Source organism: Gekko japonicus, unplaced genomic scaffold, assembly GCF_001447785.1.
Source record: "Gekko japonicus isolate JY-2015 unplaced genomic scaffold, Gekko_japonicus_V1.1 scaffold675, whole genome shotgun sequence".
Taxonomy (NCBI): domain Eukaryota; kingdom Metazoa; phylum Chordata; class Lepidosauria; order Squamata; family Gekkonidae; genus Gekko; species Gekko japonicus.
Window position 1 is genome coordinate 440,627 of NW_015175376.1, and position 15,768 is coordinate 456,394.

The window sequence follows — 15,768 nt, forward strand, 5'->3', positions numbered from 1 at the left end:
TGGCCAACCAGTTTCTCTGGAGGTCCAACAACGGGACGTAGAAGAGGGGAAAAAAAGAAGAGATTGGATTTATACCCCACTACCCGAAGAAGTCTCAGAGCAGCTTACAATCTCCTTTCCCTTTCCCTCCCCACACCAGACACTCTGTGAGATAGGTGGGGCTGAGAGAGCTCTTGAGAGAACTGCTCCTGAGAGAACAGCTCTGAAAGAACTTATAACTGACCCAGGATCACACCAGCAGCTGCATGTGGAGGAGTGGGAATCAAACCCAGTTCTTGAAGATTAGAGTCCACACATTTAACCCCCACACCAAACATAGAGGCCAAGCCCTTGCCCAGATGTTAAGAACCTCAGAAGAGCCCTGCTGGATCAGACCAGTGGAGGGTCCTTCTAGTCCAACATCCTGTCTCACACAGTGGCCAACCAGTTCCTCTGGAGGGCCAACAACAGGGCAAAGAGGCCAAGGCCTTCCCCTGAGAAGAACATCAGGAGAGCCCTGCTGGATCAGACCAGTGGCCCATCTAGTCCAGCATCCTGTCTCACACGATGGCCAACCAGTTCCTCTGGAGGGCCAACAACAGGGCAAAGAGGCCAAGGCCTTCCCCTGATGTTGCCTCCTTGCACTGAGATTCAGAGGTTTAGTGCCCCCGAACTTGGAGCTTCCGTTCAAGTCACTTAACTTTTCAAAAGACTCCCCGAGCTGTGCCTTTAGAAGGAGTTCCATTTGTGGGAATCGGCAAAGGAAGCTTTCCACAGCAGGGAGATAAACATCCTCACTCCCTCATAGCCACACATCAAGGCTCTGTTAAGGGCTCGGCTACAGGGGCCGGTAGCAAATTTCAGCAACCCCTCTTCATCTTGAGTGCCGCCCAATGGAGAACCAAGGGACCACCGTTTGCCTTGTTGTGCAGTCTCACGGAAGACCAAAATGCATCAGTACCAAATGTTTTTAGACTTATGCTTTGATAGGGTTGCTGTGGAAAGGGGCTATTTTCTTAATATAACTGAGTATCCGCCAAGGCGACGCCTCTAATCTCTCTCTATCTTTGAGGACAAAGCCATAGCAAACTCCGCCGCACATGAAAATGACATTACATTTGACAGACGTAAAGAACAGCATTTGAAAAATCCTGGGCCTCAGCTAAATTTTGGGGAGGGGGTGGTGGAAGAAAACCCACAGACTTCCATCTTAACACCACACCGTCGGGAAGGCCTTGTGTCGAGGAAATGCTTGTAACGCAAACGGCTAGGTGGGACGGTATAAAGACGGGGAGGCTTGCAAACTGCTTTTGCTCCGGGGCTGGTTTTAATGAGCTTGTCCCTAATGAGTTGTCCCTGAAACTCGCTCGAGGCCTAAACAGATGAGGCAGGGCCTCTGCTAAATTTTTGATGGGATTTGCACTGGGTTTTTCTGAGCGAGCGAGCAAGGCGGAGAGCGCGGGGTTGTGCCATGAATCTTTTACGAGCCCCCCCCCATTGTTGTTCCTCTTGTCCGCGGGGGACTTGTAAGACCCGGTTTCTGATAGAGGAGGTGGCACTTAGTAACGCCGCATTGACGGACTGGGGTAAGAGAAGCGGCTCGGACTGCAAGGGAATCGGGTTTGGCGGGAACGAGGAAGCGGGAGTTCAAAGGGGTGACTTTTGCGCTGATTAGAGAGCATCGTCTTCTGAGATGCTGCTGAGAGCGGTCAATGGACCAGAAAGCCTGCTTCTCTAAATAGATCGCTTCTGTTTCTACGTCAGCATTTTCCGGGTTGGGTCTCTGGTTGATCGTAGCAATGAAGAATGAACTTCTGACATGCCCCTTCGACTAGGAAGTTCCTGTTTCAGAAATCAGGAATAGATGGGAAGCCCACCTCGGTATGGTATATAGAACCATAGAATCACACAGAGTTCAAAGGGTCCCTATAAGCCAACTAGTCCAACCCCCTGCTCAGTGCCGGATCAGCCTAGAGCATCCCAGACAAGTGTTTGTCCAGCCACTGCTTAAGGACTGCCAATGAGGGGGAGCTCACCACCTCCCTAGGCAGCTGATTCCACTGTTGAGAGTTTGAGGGATGCATCTCTGTCATTCCTGAAATACTGTTGCCAACTCTGGCTTGGGAAATTCCTGGAGATTTGGGGGCCAGTGCCTATGAAGGGAGCTGAGCGGAATCATGACCTCATGGAGCAGGGGTCACCAACATGGTTCCCATGGGCTCCATGACACACGCCAATGCCTTTCTGAGACTCCTTCAGGTTGTGAAGGGTGGGGCATAAATCCAATCTCCTCCTCCTCCTTTCCTAGTGCCCGCCAAGTGCTCTTAGAAAGTGGGTGGGGCCAGGTGAGATTTTTGACCAGCAAGGCTTCTGATCAGCCACTAGAGATATGATTGGCTGTGCAGATTTTTAGAAATTTTTTTTGGAACTTCCACCACACCACACCACACCATAGCACACCACCACGGCAGCCACCGCAGCACCATGTTGTGTCTGAAGGTCGGCCACAACAGCCTTGTTTTTGTAGCCTCTCCTCCTGCAAGAGCCATTTTGTGGCTGCGGCGGCCTCACCATGTCAGGATTCCAAAAGTGTCAGTAGGCCGAAGAAGGTCAAGGACCCCTGCCATAGAGTCAGCCCTCTGATGCTACCATGTCCTCCAGGGAAACTGATCTCTGTGGTCTGGGGATCAGTTGTAATTCCAGCAGAACTCCAAAGACTACCTGAAGGCCAACAGCCCCAGAAGGCCCTTTAGAACATCAGAGAAGCCAATGCTGGATCAGGCCAATGGCCCAACCAGTCCAACACTCTGTCACACAGTGGCCAAAAATACCAGGTGCCCTCAGGAGGTCCACCAGTGGGGGCAGGACACCAGAAGCCCTCCCACTGTTGCCCCCCCCAAGCACCGAGAATACAGACCATCCCTTGCCCCAGACATAAGAACATAACAGAAGCCAATGTTGGATCAGGCCAATGGCCCATCCAGTCCAACACTCTGTCACACAGTGGCCAAAAATACCAGGTGCCCTCAGGAGGTCCATCAGTGGGGCCAGGACACTAGAAGCCCTCCCACTGTTGCCCCTCTCCCCCAAACACCAAGAAGACAGAGCATCACTTGCCCCAGATCAAGAGTTCCTATCTATACCTTGTGGCTAATAGCCACGGATGGACCTCTGCTCCATATGTTTATCCAGTTCCCTCTTGAAGCTGTCCATGCTTATAGCTGCCACCACCTCCTGTGGCAGTGAATGGGTGAAGAAGTGCAGAGTCAGACCTCCTTGCCCTGTTCCAACTCATTTGACCATGAAACTTAACACTGAAAATTGTCTTGAGTCCATCACAGGAGAAAGGCAGGGTTAAAAAAAAATATGACTCGTAGTCAGTGTTCCCTCTAAGCTGAGTTAGTGTGAGCTAGCTCAGTTTTTTCAGCCTCCAGCTCACAGATTTCTGTCTTAGCTCAGGAAGGATGGGCTCCAGAGCAAACTGATTTACGCAGCGGCCAAATCGCTCGCTCACAACTTTAATGCCAGTAGCTCACAAAGTAGAATTTTTGCTCACAAGACTCCACAGCTCAGAGGGTGCATTGCTTGTAGTACTTATCACACTGTCAAGGCCAGTTTGGATCCCTGATTGGCTGTGTCCAAATCCAGGTCTGGAAAGACTTTATCAGGGTGCTGGAGCCAAGGGCCTCAGACAAAAAAAGGCTCTGTTAACAATCCAGAAGCAAAAATCCTTGTGCCATGTCTTCATACCACGCTTGGCCAATCCAGAGGCTTCATATAGCTCACCACCCACCATAGGAACTCTATTCTTTCCCCCTTCCGCTTGAAGAGGATTCCAAGTTCTGGGAACACACAGTCCTGATTGGTCAGGAATGTTTGCCCGTAAATTATGTCCCCCCTATTTAAAAAATCTCGAGAGTGGGTTTGAACCCTACCGCCTCTGCAAGACTCCCTTTGCTCTGTCTCAGATTAATCCCCATTCCTTTGAAATTTGTAAAGATATACACACACTACTCTCTCCCCCCCCCCAATTAATTAAATAGATTTTCTTTCAGGCTTCCGTATTCCATGTGCATTTCTGTGGGTCTTGAAAATGCTCGCTCAGCAGTCTTGATTGCATTTTGCAAAGTGCCTCGTTCCTTATACGGAGAGGGAGGGAGAGAGGTAGATGCACGCGCACGCACACACACACTCACATCATTTAACAAATTTAATAAGCCTTCACTGCTTCAGTTACTTCTATAGGGTTTTGCATCATGGTTTGACATCCGCGCAGTGGACTGGAAATCTGGTGCGGAATGGATTGAGGGTAAATCAATGGCTCCTCTCCCCCCCCACCCCCCTTGGCTGAGTCCCTTTTTGTTTCAGCACAACTGACATTTGCTCAACACGGCGGCCCGCGCATTGGCGTGCCACTCGGTGCTCACTGAGAGATGGATACCAGCGACGGACAAAAGAGGAGGGAAAAGCAGACGAGGAAGCGAAAATAAATGTAATTAGCTTTCTTTTTTTTAATGTTTTTTTTTTAAAAAAGAAAACAACGAAAGAAATCATCCCATTTTATAGACCAATGAAGTTCCTAGTTGGCTTTCTTTAGTGGCCGCAGTGGTGCAGTTCTCTCTCCTTGCGTGCCGTTTCCATCAAAAGCGTTCAATGAAATGACTGCCCGAAGTGAATGGAGGGAGGGGGGGAGCGTATGCCTACGCGGGCCTAACTGCAGGGTCCCATAAAGTTAAATTATAAAGCACAATTTTATATAAAGCAGAATGGTTAACAGCCTTATCAGCCGTGCAAGTTTAACATTAATTAATTGTCTCATTAAGGAAGTTAGGTGGCTGCGTATCATCTAAAACAATGGCTGGATCGAGGGCATCAGAGTTCGAGACCTCCCGCCGCCGCGTTTGTGTAAAGTGACACTGCCGTTGTGAGTCTGTGTGTCTTCAAAGGGGGGGGTCCCTTCATCGGGGATCCCCACCAGCTCTCTTTCTTTGAGCAGTAGTTTGTTCTTTAGAAGTTCAGTATGAGGAATTCGGTCTGTCTGGCAGCCAAAGATTCGTAGCGAGGACGAAAATACCACTTTCTAATTTGAAGGCTGGTACATACCCCAGGCAGACTCCGCGTGGTTTCCCGGGGAGGACACCGGGCCGCCGTTGAGTTCATGTGGGTCAAAGGCATTATCTCAGGTTTCCTTGAAGGGTCAAAGAAATTTAATTAGCGATGCCGATAAAGCTCACAGTTGCCCGGCTCGGAACGTGAATTCGCCAAGACGGTGTATAGTCTGAGAGTCATCTCCCAAAAAGCTCCGTTTGCAATCGGAAGTGAGCTTCTGACCGTGCTCAGAACGGGCTGTTAGTAAGGATGCCAACGCTGGGTCATGGAATACCTGGAGATTTAGGGAGTGGAGCCCGAGAACGGTGGGGTTTAGTTAGTGAGCGGAAGAACATCAGGAGGGTAAAATGCCGTTTTTTTTTTTAAAAAAGAAAACAACGAAAGAAATCATCCCATTTTATAGACCAATGAAGTTCCTAGTTGGCTTTCTTTAGTGGCCGCAGTGGTGCAGTTCTCTCTCCTCGCGTGCCGTTTCCATCAAAAGCGTTCAGTGAAATGACTGCCCGAAGTGAATGGAGGGAGGGGGGGAGCGTATGCCTACGCGGGCCTAACTGCAGGGTCCCATAAAGTTAAATTATAAAGCACAATTTTATATAAAGCAGAATGGTTAACAGCCTTATCAGCCGTGCAAGTTTAACATTAATTAATTGTCTCATTAAGGAAGTTAGGTGGCTGCGTATCATCTAAAACAATGGCTGGATCGAGGGCATCAGAGTTCGAGACCTCCCGCCGCCGCGTTTGTGTAAAGTGACACTGCCGTTGTGAGTCTGTGTGTCTTCAAAGGGGGGGGGTCCCTTCATCGGAGATCCCCACCAGCTCTCTTTCTTTGAGCAGTAGTTTGTTCTTTAGAAGTTCAGTATGAGGAATTCGGTCTGTCTGGCAGCCAAAGATTCGTAGCGAGGACGAAAATACCACTTTCTAATTTGAAGGCTGGTACATACCCCAGGCAGACTCCGCGTGGTTTCCCGGGGAGGACACCGGGCCGCCGTTGAGTTCATGTGGGTCAAAGGCATTATCTCAGGTTTCCTTGAAGGGTCAAAGAAATTTAATTAGCGATGCCGATAAAGCTCACAGTTGCCCGGCTCGGAACGTGAATTCGCCAAGACGGTGTATAGTCTGAGAGTCATCTCCCAAAAAGCTCCGTTTGCAATCGGAAGTGAGCTTCTGACCGTGCTCAGAACGGGCTGTTAGTAAGGATGCCAACGCTGGGTCACGGAATACCTGGAGATTTGGGGAGTGGAGCCCAAGAACGGTGGGGTTTAGTTAGTGGGCGGAAGAACACCAGGAACTCCTTCGGGTAGTGAAGGGTGAGACATCAATCTCTTCTTTTTCAATGGTGTTGAGAATCGCCAACGCAACTGCAATCCGAGATGCAGAGAAGTTGCCCCTCCCTAACTTACACTAGGGGAAGTAAGGTTGCCAGCCTCCAGGTGGGGCCTGGGGATCTGCTTTTACAACCGATCTCCAGCTGACAGAGATCAGCTCCCCTGGAGAAAATGGCTGCTTTGAAGGGTGGACTCTATGGCCTTGTACCATCCTGAGGCTCCACCCTCTCCCGGATCCACCCTCCAAAGTCTCCAGGTATTTTCCAACCCGGACCTGGCAATTCTAAGGGGAGGCAATGTTCAGAACAAGGTTCAAAGGCCTACTTTTGAATGCGAGTATAATTGCAAAAGAAGGTAGCCAAGAGCATTTGCTGAGGTTACTTTTCGTAACGGATAATACCCCGTTAAAAGAACATAAGAACATAAAAGAAGCCAATGTTGGATCAGGCCAGTGGCCCATCCAGTCCAACACTCTGTCACACAGTGGCCAAAAACACCAGGTGCCATCAGGTCCAGCAGTGGGGCCAGGACACTAGAAGCCCTCCCACTGTTGCCCCCCCCCAAGTACCAAGAATACAGAGCATCACTTGCCCCATACCGATAGTTCCTGTCTATACCTTGTGGCTCATAGCCACCAATGGACCTCTGCTCCATATGCTTATCTACCCCGTAGATATACCCCGTTAAAGCCTGTTTCTCAAAATGGGGTCCTTTAGTCTGTGCAGTGCCGTGTTCAGTGGCCAGCTGGGCTGACCTGGTGTGCTTGGACCTGTCCCCTCCCCCCCACAAAAAAAATTACCTCTCTAGAAGAACAGAAATTTGATGGCCTCCAAAGGTCACTTTACTTGTATGTCTTCATTACTCAATAACTGGAACTCTTTCCTGCTTGGTTCTCTTCCCTTGGTGCGGTTTGGTAACCTCCAGGGCATCTGTTTACTCTCGGCTGAGGACTCCTGTGGCCAGTCGGGGCAGCGTGTCAATCGGCGGAGGAGGGTTGAGTCATCTAGGATGATTCCTACGATTTATTGCAGATGTGTTAGGTGGCCCAGGAGAGGGCTTTGAGAAATTCATCTGTGCATCAGTCTGGAATAACGCTTTATAAAACAAGGTATCGTTGCTGTTTTTCAAAATGTGTCTGGTCTTCCAGGGGTGCTCCAGATCTTTCGTACCTTTCAGTTTTAATTTTAAGGAATCCTGTGATTTAATTTAAACGGGGGAATGGTTAACTTTAGCTGGAGACAAATTTTTTTTAAAAGAGAGAGGAGAGAGAGAGGCGCTCAGCTTTGGATCGACGTCTTCCATCTGCCATTGCTTCTGGTCAAGCAGACTGTGCTTGGTTTGGAAACAACCCCGAACCTCCCCCCCCTCACCTGAATCAGAGATACGATGAGTAAGTGACCCAAAAATAATGGTCCATCTTTCAACACTCCTTATTCTCTGGGGGGTGGGGGGGGATGGATTACCTCCTTTTAGTCTTACGGTGGCCTTTGCACTATATTTATTTTATTTATTTTAAGCATTTTTACCCCGCCCTCCCCGCGAGCGGGCTCAGGGCGGCTGACAAGGGGCGCAAGCCCATATATAAAACCCAATAAAACAGTAAAATCACAATTATAACAATAATAACACTAATGACAATAATAAAGTGCTTTCAGTCAAGATGGTCTTGAGTGGTTATCTTCAAACCAGCCCCATTAGGGTCTCACTGTCCAGTTGATCATTCATACCAATCCACGTTGTTAATGTCACATGTGGCTGGGCTTCTCAGGGCGATCCCGCAACCCGGTGGTATTGCCACCGTTGGTGGTGGTGGCAGCGGCGGCCCCTATGTGAAAGCCTGGCGGAAGAGCTCCGTCTTGCAGGCCCTGCGGATCCAGTATATCAGTTGAAGCCATCACAACCACTTTGATGTTAGAGGACCGCCGATCAATAGATAAACTATATGGAACATAACTGAATTGGAAGATGACAATGAACTAAATTATAATGCAAAATGTTTACATAAATACATGAGGTGACAAATGTGTACCTATAAACGAGACAATGTGGGAGGTAACAGAATAGCTGAAACACAGACGGATATGTTACACCCCCCATTTTTATGTAACTTGTTGTTTGTCAGTTGTTTGTCTGTTTATAAAATAACAATTTTCGGTGTAAAGGAGACCGCTGATCAACCATAGGATCTGGGGGCAGCAGCAGAAGAGAAGAGGAGTTTGGATCTATCCCCCGCCCTTCAGTACCAGAAGGAGTCTCAGAGCAGCTTACAATCTCCTTTCCCTTCCCCTCCCCACAACAGGCACCCTGTGAGGTAGGTGGGGCTGAGAGAGCTCTTTCGAGGACTGCTCCTGAGAGAACAGCTCTGAGAAAACTTGTGACTGACCCAAGGTCACCCAGCTGGCTTCATGTGGCGGAGTGGGGAATCAAACCCAGCTCTCCCAGATTAGAGCCTGCGCTCCTAACCACTACATCAAACTGGCTTCCTTCCCCCTTCCAGCTACAGGTGGGACTCATAGAACTTAATGCTTCCCCACCACAAATTTAATCCCCATAGGAAACCATCCTGTCAGAAGGAATGCTAGGCAGCAACCGTTTTCCAAGTGGCTTTCTATGTGGGTGGATTCTTTAAAAAAAAAAAAGTATGGGGGGGGAGAAGGAGCATCTATTTCTGTCATCCCCCATCTGCAGTTGAGAGTGGTACAGTCCAAACACAAGTTTATTTCCTGATTGGGGAACAGTGTGCTTCCTCTCCCCCCCCCCCACTTTTACCTTTATAATTCTGCCTTCCCTTTTGGACAATTTATCAGTTCCAGCAAACGTTGCTCCACGATGGGTTAGCTAATGCAGGTGCTACAGAAGACCTCCGCTTGAGGCCTTGGAGAGCTGCTACCCGTCAGAGTGGACAAGACTAATAGACCAAGGGTTTAACTTGGTAGCAGTTTCATGTGCCTCATTTTGCATTTCTGGGAAATCCAAATTTCCTGTAATATAGTGCATAGTTGGAGAAATGAACCTGGCAAGCTCGCTGGCTATTTGTGAGACAGGCAATATTAAATACAAAGCAGAAACAGAAGCATTAGGGGTACGCGTGTTCTGTTTGGAGTGCCTCTCGGTAGAAATATTGGGGCTGCGCCGATATGGGTAGCCTTTGTTCTGGTTGGGTCCCATATATTGTCATAGTCGTCCATCCTGATCTTTCTTGTTTTTGTGGCTCTTGTGCATATTCTTGTATTGACCTGCGCGCCGTCCATAGGAAAGTGACACAGAAATGGCATCGGGGGAAACGAGTTAATTCTAACGTGGCCTGCTTTGCTTGAGGGAAGAGAAACTGGTGCAAAAACAAAGACTCTCGAACTTCGTTCCCGCATGGGAGAAATTTGAACCAAACCAGCCAGCTTCCAAAATCCAGTGTCATGTTTAAATATGCCCTGACCTGGGTCGCCCGGGCTAGCCCCATCCCGTCAGGTCTCGGAAGCTATGCAGGGTCAGGCCAGGCTAGTATTTGGACAGACGACCTCCCAGGAATACCAGACTCATGACTCAGAGGCAGACAATGGCAAACCACCTCTGAAATGTCTCTTGCCTTAAAAACAAGTCTAGCTCACCACCTAGTGGTAGAAAATACCAAAAGACCTAGAACTTCTGGCTGCCGGACAATTTTGGGATCTCCTGGCTAGACTACACACACTGCCATAAGGGTGAAGCAACTGGTTCCTTATCTCACTTCCCAGGACTTAGCTATAGTAATCCACACGGTGGTCACTTCCAGACTGGATTATTGTAACTCTCTCGACGTGGGGCTGCCCTGGGCTCTGCTCCGGAAGTTGCAGCCAGTGCCGAATGTGGCAGCGAGTGTGCTGACGGCAACGCCTGTGCAGGCTGTCATTTGGCCAGTGCTGCACCAACTGCACTGGGCTGCCGATAGAGTACCGGATCCAGCTCCAGGTTCTCGTGTTAACCTCCAGAGCCCTGTACGGCCAGGGACCTGCATATCTTCAGGATCATCTCTCCCCATGCATGCCTTGTAGAGCATTATGCTCAACCGACCAACATCTTCTGGTTATCCCTGGCCCCAAGGACATCTGGCTCACCTCCACTAGGGCCAGGGCCTTTTCTGCCCTGGCCCCAGCCTGGTGGAACAAACTCCCACTTGAGGCCAGGGCCCTGCGGGATTTATTACTATTCTGCAGGGCCTGCAAAATGGAGCTGTCCCACCGGGCCTTCGGATGAGGCAGCGGACATCCAAATCCATCTCTGTCCTCCCCTGCTGATAATGCCTCCTTGTCGAGGCAAATCCACCCTGGCTGCGGTTTTTGTTGTTTTAACAGTAATACGATTTTAATTACCTAAATCATACTGTTGTCTTTGTGACTTGTAACCTACCCTGGGCCAACTTGCGAGGAGGGCGGGATAAAAATAAAATAAAACAACCAATGAATTCTTCAATATCTCCCTAACTTCCTACCTATCACATTTTGTTCACACCTTTCCCTCTGCAGAGGGCGGGGCAGTATCCATTGTTCCCTTTCCTCCACACAACAGCCCTGTGAGGTAGGTCAGGCTACGAGAGAGTGGCTGGCCGAAAGCCATCTAGCCAGGTGTCACAGCAGATGGCCTCCCTCAAATCCTTGTCCAACCGCTGCACTCTCTCCTGTTGGATCTCATTTCTCTGCTACCATCAGCATTGCTGACTGATAGCCACGGCTGGCGTGAGATACAAGGCACATATCTTGCCAGTCCTGAGAGAACTATGCTGGCTGCCAGCTGACTTCTGAATGAAATCCAAAGTGCTGGTTATTCCTTTCGAAGCCCTAAATAGTCTGGGACCAGGGGACCGAAGGGGACACTCGGGGCTCTTTTTGTAGCAGGAACTCCTTTACCTATTAGGCGACACACCCCTAATGTAACCAATCCTCCAAGAGCTTCTGCACAGGTTCTGGGCGTGGAACAGCGGTCACTACAGGTGTGGAAGGGGAGGTATTTGTGCATTTCCTGCATTGTGCAGGGGGTTGGACTAGATGACCATGGAGGTCCCTTCCAACTCTATGATTCTGTGATTCCCAGAGGGAAGGGTCTTCTCTGTTACATCTCTGGAAGCCCCCCTTCCAAATGTGTTCACCTGGCAGAGAGTTTCTGTTTCCTTTGGTGTGATGGCTACATATTTTCTTCTCCTTTTTTCTAAATTTCGAATCCTATAGATTTTTAGTTACTGTCTTTGGCTTGGGTGCCTAAATCTCAATTGCTCCGGGATAGAAGATGGTCAATAGGTAGACTTTTGAACAGGTACGATAGGCTTCACTTCTTCCGTTGAATGATGCAGATTGTGCATTTAATCTGAAACCGCAATCAAATATTTGCAGGGTTTTGGGTTTTTTTTAAGTGAAGCACCTTGGACCCAAGCATTTTGTGTGCTAGTGATTTCCTGGTCCTTTCTGTGGAAATGTTGTGCTCAGCTCATGCACTTGCAAAAGAAAACAAAGTTGGTTATGGTCACAGAGTGTACATGCAGATACTCCACATGTACCTCTGAGCCATTGGCCCGTAGCCGTTGTTGTTGTGTTATTGTTGAATAGCCCCAACCACCCTGAATTGGAGCTGCATATTTGGGTCTAGGGACCAAGATGGTGTAGCACCCATCAGGTTGAAAAGAGACCTCTTCTGTGGCCTTCCGTTGGCAATACAAGTGGACGGAGAGAGGTGTGTTTGATACTTTTGTTACAGAGTTCACGGGTGACGTGATGGCCACTAGACTGTATGACTTTGAAAGGAGCTTAGAAAAGTCCGTGGTCAAGCAATACCTGTATGGAAGCTCCATGTTCAGAGGCAGTAAACCTTTGAATGCCAGTGCTAGGTGGGGTAGCAACTGGTCAGGGGGAGGCTTCGGACTTCCATATCAAGTTTGCAAGACTCCTAGAACCATCTGGTTGGCCAACAAGTCAAACACAATCCTTTTTTAAAAAGTTTTTTATTGGTATTCCAAAAATATACAATATACAAGAATGAAGCAATAACAGTGTAGCTTACATACAAGTTAAACCAACATAAAAACATTGTTATTTCCGCGTTACAGTGTTAAACGCTATATATAATTGCTAGCCTCTGTGTGGACTCCGAGCTTGTGTTTGGCATCGCTTATGTATTTGACTGGGTTATGACACTGGGGTGGTGGTGTGTTGTTTATGTGTAAACTAGATTAAGGTAGCTCGGGTTGTGTGGCTGGATGTCGGATGCTGCTACATATTCCGTAAATGGATCCCATTTCGTGAATGAGGCGTATTGTTGTGTTGCGTTATCTGTATGTTTTATATTTTCTGTGATCTTTTCCATTATAAAGATGTCCCAAGTTTTGGGGTTTTTTGTAACTTTTATTTTCATTTTCCATAGTTATACATCCACTTACATATTTCTCCTTATATACATTGGAGTCTAAAGTTCCCACCTTAATTGAAGGATTAATTGAAGATGTCCCAAGTTTTTGATAGCCAGTTTTCTATCATGGGAGCTTGTTGTGCCTTGAGTGGATGGACCATTAGTCTATCACACCCATGAAGCTGCCTTACACAAAAGCTACCTGATCCACAAAATGAAGAACCTGAACTCCAGGATCTGAGTGTTCCTTTTTAAAACTTTCCACAAAGCAATCTATTATCATCATCATCATTATTATGCCAGAGTAGGAAACCTTTCGTGTCGGAACATCCAATCAGATGGGCCGCTTTGATCGCGGTGGTGGAACATCTCAGCTTGATTTACAGTCCTGTCTTCGTCAGGTTTTTCTGGTCTTCCTCCCAGGGAACAAAGAAAGTGAGGAAGCCGGGCAGCTAAGCAGCACTTTGAAAATATCGCCTGCATCCTATCGGAGCGATCGGTGGGTGATATTAAATCCTCCTTATCTGCTTCAGCCAAGATCACTGACCGGGCTCCGTCTCACCTCCCAATTCCCTAATCTAATCTAACTCGGTGGGGTTGATAGGGGTTCATTTAAGCAGCAGAAGCTGTGCGGTAATTGTTACATGTGCCAGGAGCAATTTGTACCATCTGGGTACGGGGTGGGGGGGAGGGGAAGGGGTTGTGCGCGCACGCCAGTACTACCGCCGAGAAAGATCTTTATTCTATTACCGAGGCCGTATAATTCAAGAGCGGCGGCAGAGCGATTGGAGGCTGAGAAATGGGCAACTCTGTAGTTATAGTGAAATGTCAAAGAATATTGAGATGTGGAGGGGGGGGAGGAAAGCTCAGCCGCTTTACGGCAGGAGCCAAGTTACAAGCAGGTGGCAGCGGTAAATACATGTATAAATAACAATATGGACAAAATGTCAGGATTTCCAGCTGGCGTAAAAAAAAAGAAGATATCCGACATGGGGTAACAGTGTCGCTTGACAAGTTTAATATAAATGCATATCATCCCCCCCCACACACACACACCAAGATTTGCGCTGGGATTATGTGAGATGTAAAATAATCCAACACGAATCGAGTCTGCGTTGTTGTTGTTGTTTTTTCCCATATCAGGTTCCTCCCACCCTCCCAAAAGGGAATACTTTAGAAAATGCATTTGTTCCAAACCCGTCACATCCTTGTTTGCCCTTTCAAGCCCCTCTCCCCACACTAAATAGGGATGCCGGCCTCCAGATGGGGCCTGGGGATCCCCCGGAATTACAGCTCATCCCCAGACTACAGAAGTCAGTTGTTCCCTTGGAGAAAATGGCTGCTTTGGAGGGTCGACTCTCTGGCACTGTACCCCTCTGAGGTCCCTGTCCTCCCCAGGCTCCATCTCCAAATCTCCAGGAGTTTCTGGCAACCCTATTCCCCCCATCCCCTGCCAGTGGCCAATGCACCCCTCCACACTACGAGGTCTTCAAGCAGAGAATGGGATGCTCAGTATTTCCTGTGCTGAACAAAGGTTGGACTCATTGGCCTCGAAGGAGACTCCGTCTGATTCTTGGATTCTAAGACCCTAGATTTCAGCACTGGGTTAAACAGGGTAATAAAACTCTCCCGGCAGATGTTCTCCTTTCAGCTCTCTCATCACAACACACATATTTTGCACAGTCTTCTCTTTGGCTGTGACTCACCTTAGAGAAGTAGCCTGACATAATGTTGTTGCTAGGAATATCCCCACATAATGCCACCATTCAGTGGGAATATCTGTAAAAATGTGAACTGGGTGAGGCCTTGCGTAGCAAGCACAGTCTGTTTTTGGTGCTGGACATGCAAATAGATATGAGCAGAGTGCAGAGATTGGTTCCACAATATTACAAAGGTCGTCGTCGTCGTCGTCGTCTTCTTCTTCTTCTTCTTCTTCTTCTTCTCCCACATAATGCCACCATTCAGTGGGAATGTGTGTAAAAATGTGGCCTGGGACTGGGTGAGGCCTTGCGTAGCAAGCACAGTCTGTTTTTGGTGCTGGACATGCAAATAGATATGAGCAGAGCGCAGAGATTGGTTCCACAATATTACAAGGGTCTTCTTCTTCTTCCCCCAATGCAGGGGGAAACAGTACATTCCTCTACACAGAGCTTCGGGAAAGGCAGACGGAATCATATCCCAAAGTTGCGTGTTCCCGAAACCTCACCTGCTCACTTCCTTTCCAAATGTTATTTGTCCTGTCACAAAACTGATCAGAGTCTAGTTTCAGAGATTCCAAGGAATATGATATTGGGGCTTCTTAGGATGTGGACTAAACCTGAAATCTGGTTTCCAGGTGTTCACACACGCAGGCAAATCACCTTTCCATGTATTGTCTGTTACCCCAGTGTTACTGCTTAGTGAAGATACTGGTAGCTCTGAAGTTTTTTTTAAATTTATTAATCCTGGAATAGACACTGGTTCTCTAGTAACAGATTTTAAGGAAAGATTAAAATCCTTAATGCAGAAATCGCCCCACTGGCTTAATTTGTCAAGGGTTAAATCCAAGTGTCTCCAAGTTGTCCCCCTGGTCTCAGTGGCATACTGCCAAATCTCTTTTGTGCAGCGATAAAAAAAAAAGAAAAAGAGTTGGGACCAGTGTTCCCTCTAAGCTGAGTTACTGTGAGCCAGCTCACAGTTTTTTAGCCTCCAGCTCACACATTTCTGTCTCAGCTCAGGGAGGATGGCTCCCGAGCGAACGAATTGATGCAGTCGCCAAATCGCCTCGCTCACAGCTTTGATGCCAGTCGCTCACCAAGTAGAATTTTTGCTCACAGGACTCCGCAGCTTAGAGGGAGCCTTGGTTGGGACATGTATCAGTGTGAACCTCCTGTTCATAAGATTTCCATCTGTAATCATTGTTATTAACTTCTGATTTGACTTTTATTAAGAATCTTTCATCGGTAAAAACAAAATGATGGAGAGTGTTCTTCCTTGATCCTCTTCC